The sequence below is a fragment of the Magnolia sinica genome, chromosome 9 (genome assembly GCF_029962835.1).
Source record: "Magnolia sinica isolate HGM2019 chromosome 9, MsV1, whole genome shotgun sequence".
NCBI classification, from domain to species: Eukaryota; Viridiplantae; Streptophyta; class Magnoliopsida; order Magnoliales; family Magnoliaceae; genus Magnolia; species Magnolia sinica.
In genome coordinates this window covers 45594174-45599862 of record NC_080581.1, presented here as the reverse complement: position 1 = coordinate 45599862, position 5689 = coordinate 45594174, and the positions used below count along the sequence as shown (strand labels likewise).

The 5689-nt window shown below is 36.9% G+C and overlaps 1 non-coding gene across 1 annotated transcript; it reads left to right on the top strand.

Annotated features, from left to right (window-relative positions):
- Window positions 1-3895: 3895 nt before the first annotated feature.
- LOC131257176 (small nucleolar RNA R71) lies at window positions 3896-4002 on the top strand. The gene has a single exon (XR_009177190.1). It is a non-coding gene; the product is annotated as a small nucleolar RNA R71 (small nucleolar RNA).
- Window positions 4003-5689: the final 1687 nt, after the last annotated feature.

The following is a 5689-nucleotide window of genomic DNA, read 5'->3' as shown; positions in this document are numbered from 1 at the left end:
AGAACATCGCCCTTAACCACTTCCTTCATGTTTAGATTTAGTCTACGTTGTGGTTGTCATGAGGTCTTTGTATTATCCTTAAGATGAATGTGGTGAGTACAAATCAAATGGTCAATTACCTTGAGGTTCGTAATCGACCATCTAAGGGCTCCTTTGTGCTCAATGAGAGTAGAGATGAATATACTCTCCTGTTCTTACCCAAGGTGGGAAGAAATCACCACTGGGTATGTCTCATCTTGACATAAATAAACATATTTCAAATCAGAAGGCAAAGGTTTTAGGTCAAGCTTCTGTTCCTTGAGGTTAAACGGTAGAGGCACTACAACAGTTTGAGGTAATTCTTCAAAATGTGGCCTCCATCGGTTAACTTCAAGTACCGGCATATTATCACACATGACTCCCATCTCCTTAATCATGTCATCATCAAAATCATGGGAGTGAGCCAGGCATGTCTCTAGAGGGTCAGATGATAATGTCAAAAGTGTTTTATCTTCTACGAAAGAATTAATCATGTTAATGTTGTAGAAATCGTCATCATCCTCTAACTGTCTGCCCGTATTGAAAAAGATGTTTAACTCCAATGTCATATTTCTAAAAGACATACTCATGACTCCATTCCTGTAATTAATGATTGCGTTTAAAGTGGCAAGGAATGGGCGACCAAGAATCACGGGAATTTGAGTGCTCATGTTACTGATGGGTTGTGTATCCAGGACGATAAAATCTACCGGGTAGTACAATCTGTCAAACTGGACCAACAAATCCTCAATTACCTCTCTCGGTACACAAACTCAGTGATCAGCAAGTTGTAATGTGGTTAGATTGGGTTTTAATTCACCTAAACCTAGTTGTTTGTAGACCGAGTAAGGAATCAAATTTATACTCGCTCCTAAATCAAGATGTGTGGGCTCAATGTTGTAATTCCCAATTACACAAGCAACAGTTGGGCTGCCGGGATCTTTGTATTTTTGTGGCACATCTTGCTTTAGGATGGCACTTACTTTTTCAGTTAAAAATATTTTCTTGTGAATATTTTGCCATATTTTGGTTGTACACAAGTCTTTCAAAATTTTGGCATATGAAGGTATTTGTTTAACCACATCTAGTAGAGGGATGTTGACCTTCACTTGTTTCAACACCTCTAGAATGTCCTAAGAGTTAGAGAGAGATTTTGGTGTAACCAACTATTGGGGGAATGGGACAATCGGCTTGCCTTGAAGTTTTGGTTCCAATTCTTGTGGAGTAATGTTAGGTCTATCATCGTTGTCCTCTTCCAGGTCCTTAGGCTTTTTAACCCTAACCGGAATAGTTTTTTCAATGTTTTCCCACTCTTAAGAGTGGTGATAGACTTAGCTTGCTCCATCTGATTTAAAGAGCTTGGATCACTTATCTCATATTGCAGTTTAGGATTGAGGAGGGGATGAGCAGGAAGCATCCCCCTTTCTATAACTGTAACACGTGAATCCATATTTTGCATAAATTTTGTAAGTTCACATATTGCTTGAGCAAGCTCCTGAGTTTGTGTGGAATTTTGAACCAGTTCTTCTTGAGGTTTCCCTTGATTTGGAATTTGATTGAAGAAACCTTGAGGGGTCAAAGTTTGTCCATTCCTCCAATTGAACTTTGGATGATTTCTCCAACTAGGATTGTATGTTTTGGAGGTAGGTCCGTTGAAAGGTCTTTGGTAATTGTTCACAGCATTAGATTCCTCATTTAGCACCCCTCGAAAGGCAAGTATTGTTTGGCAATTTTTAGTTATATGAATGCTGCAATCACAAATATCACAGACAGTTTCCTTAACCTTATCCTTCTTTAGTTTTATGTCCTCGAATTTCCTTATGAGATTAGTGTAAATGCTATCATGTAAATCTAACACTCGGAGTTGTAAAATTTTGTTATGCTAAACTACTTAGAATATGTATCTTGTTTTGATGAGACAGATAGATCAACTTCATGCATTGTGAGTCATCTTCATCATTGCCAATCTTTTCTACATATTCAAGTTAAAGAACGTTGTCGAAGTTCAGGGATTACAAGTTCAACTGCAAGAATAAAAGTTCAAGGCTCAAGTTCAAGTTAAAAGCTCGTTGTTACCACTTTAAAGAATCAAGAACTCAAGCCCTAGCTCAAGCTCAAGTTCAAGATTTGGAACACAAGCTTCATGTATTTCAAGTGAATGAGTTACCGAAGTGAATGATGTTTCTATGGTTCAAACTCACAAACAAGGTATGGATGACCCTAGATTGACCATAGGTTAGGTCATATTCATTGCATATTTTATTTGGGTCATTACATAAGTTTATAGGTCATTTCCTTGACTAGTACTAGTCTTTGTTCAGCTAGTCCAAGTACTGGCTCGACTAGTCCAAGGTTTATTGTGAATTTTCAAAATTTTCTATTAGACCCTCGACCAATCGAAGAGACTACTCGACCACTCGAGTGAACAGTGGTCAACGAGTCGTACAGGCTTACCTCAAAGTCCAGCAAGGTTTTTTGGTCCTACTTGACCAGTCGAGCAAGCCACTCGACTAGTTGAGTAACGATCTTATCTTATCGCACCAGAAATTTTGAAATGTGGTTGGCCCTTCGACCAGTTGAACCGACCCTTAGACCAGTCGAGTGAACAGTATTTTCACCTATAAATAGAGGACAAATCTCAGAGTTTTTCATTCATCCCAAGCATAATTAAGTCAGCACTCGGAGAGATAAGTTCCTGCATTTCTTAAGCTATATTATGTTCATTTTAAATTCTCTTAAATAGCTTTTTATAATTGATTTTGTGATCTCCATTCAACTCTATTTCATTAAATATCGGAATTGTGATTTTACCCTCTTTGAGATCAAAATCAAATCAAGTTAGCCCAGGTTGATTTAATTTAAAAATCATTTAGACCTAGAACCCTTTCATTTGTGAGAGTGGACATTAAACATCTTCGTCTACATTGAATTTCTTCTACCAATCTTCATCAGAAGGAGAATCTTCAGATAAGTAGCATTTAATTTTGTCTATCTTTTGTGGTTTGTGAGGTTCAACTAGGAAAATCTCATTTTTGGTTTTGTTTGAGATAAGCTAGAAAATCTTAGAGTGTGGGGTTTCTGTAATTGTGTAAGCCTATTTAAAAACACAATTGTGAAGGTTTTAAGGTGAACCTTAAAAAAACTTATTTAATAGTGAAAGCCAATATCCCGTGGGAGAGGATATTAGGAGTGGAGTAGTTGTGTGGCTATTTTTCAAACAGTTGGTGTACACACACAAACCACTATAATTCTCGGTGTTTGGTGGATGCTTATGGTGATGTATGTGTGGTGTTGAATGTTGTAATTTCCTTTTATGCACTTATGGTGAATCTTGTAATATTTTAGATTATTTCATTTGCCTCCTTCTAAGTTTGAGTTTTTGATACTTACAAACGTTCTAGAAATTAGGTTTTCCTACCATAAACCTTGGTTTTTTATGTAAGGTTGTCCTTATAACTCAGTTTGTATCAACCTCTCAATACTTGTGCATTTGAGGTTGCTTATAATTGTGTTATCTATCTTTGTTTGTCTTTGTAATTCCACATTTATTTTTTAATTTGGCATAGTCCTATTCACCCCCACCCCCCCTCTAGGACTGTAAGCTTGGCCTTTTCAATTAGCCACTTTGGCATTGATATTATCATCCTCTTTCAAAAGGTATAATCCGCTCCTTTCCTTTGATTGAGTGAGCCTAGAAGTAGTGTTTGATTTTGGGTAGGTGTCCCATGATTGTGCATTTTCAGCAAGTCTATCCAAGTAATCTCACACATCATCGACATTTTTATTCATGAATTCCCCATTACACATTGTCTCGACCAGTTGGTGCATAGAAGATGTCAAACCAGCATAGAAAAAGTGTATAATGCCCCACGTTTCAAAACCGTGTTGTGGGCATGAACTAACAAGATCCTTGAACTACTCCCAACATTGGAAGAATATTTCATCCTCCTTTTGGGCGAAGTTCGTGATTGACTTTCTAAGGGTGTTTGTTTTATGATGTGGAAAAAATTTCTTTATGAACTCCCTTATCATGTCATTCCATGTGTCAATAGATCTAGGATAGTGAATGCAACCACGTCTTAGCTTTCTCTTTCAAGGAAAAGGGAAAGAGTTTCAGTCTAATCGTGTTCATAGACACGTTAGGAAAATATAAAGTGGCTATGATCTCGTCAAACTCTTTTAAGTGTAGATAGAGATCTTCAGATTCAAGCCCATGGAATTTTGGAAGGAGTTGGATCACGCCTGGCTTGATATCCACTTATCCCATATTTTCTGAAAAAATCATGCATGAGGGCGTGCTCACCCCTGCCAGTTGTAAATAGTCTGGCAAAGTACAAGGCAGGGGTGCTTGATGCACCTCATTCTCATCTTCGACTTCCTCGACCCATGGTTGAGGTCGTCTTCCCGGTTCATAAACCAGTTTTTTTGCAGCTATAACCTTAACTAACTTTGAGGACCTCAAGTGGTGTCTAATCCTGTGATGGATAGATAACCCCTCAACCAATCCTCCTTCACTCAAAAGACGTAGAGTGTTGTCACAGACCCACTTATGCATGAAACACTCTTAGCCCTCAATTTCATATTTTAACCTAAGAAAGAAAGGAAATAGAAATCTAGAAATAGAAAGAGAGAGGGAATTAGAAAGAATTTACCAAATTAGAAGTTCCTAAATTAAGATCCTCCAAAATGAAACAAAACAAGTCAGTTTCTAAAAATAGAAAATAGAAAGTTTCTAAAGAGAGAAAAGGAAAGTTTCTAAATCTAAAATTAGATGGTAGATCTAAGAAAGTTTCTAAAAAAATTTAGTTTCTTAAATAATTTAGAAAATCCTAATTGTAAAAATAAAAACTAGAAAAACCCTAATCGTAAACTAATTCCAAAACTAATTAATCTCAGAAAAATGCAACTGTTAGTCCCCGGCAACGGCGCCAAAAACTTATTCACAATCCCAAGTGTAGGGTCACGATGTAGTAATAATCTCGGTGAGACCGAGGTCGAATTCACAGGGATTAATCTCGTGAGTATTCTAAAAGTAACTAGAAAAGAACTAGAAAAAGATGAAAACATAAATCTGGAATATTTGAGAGAGTAATTGTGAGAGATTAAAAAAAAAACTTAAGAAATTCAAAGGTGGGAAACTAGGGTTTCCAAGGATTGACTTGTAAGTTCTCAGGATGCTACTTTGCTTAATTCAAGGATGAAGTGATTTGTCAGATCTCTGAACTTCTCATGGATCTAATCATCAATGGATGAGAGTTGTGAGGATGTGGAAGTGATTCCATCACCTAACAATGCCCAGGAGACAAAGCAAACAACAATTTACTAAACCTACAACTAATCATAAGAGAATTGAGAAGATTTAGGAGGATCCATCACCCAACCATGCCCATGGGACAATGGTGAACAATGGGATTGCCTAATTTCACAACTTCAATACATGAAAAGAAGATATTCGAAGCAATCGCAAATCTATTGCAATTTGAGTCACAACAAACCATTAAACACTAAAAATAATCCTTAATAATCAAAGTAGAATCCATAAGGTTCAACAAGGTATGAATCAAAACAAAGCAAGCATCCCAATCACGTTATAAGCTTCACGACTTAGCCCTAGCTAAGAGGTTTAGCCAACCATAGACATGATTGAACTAGAATCTCTTTAGAAAAACAT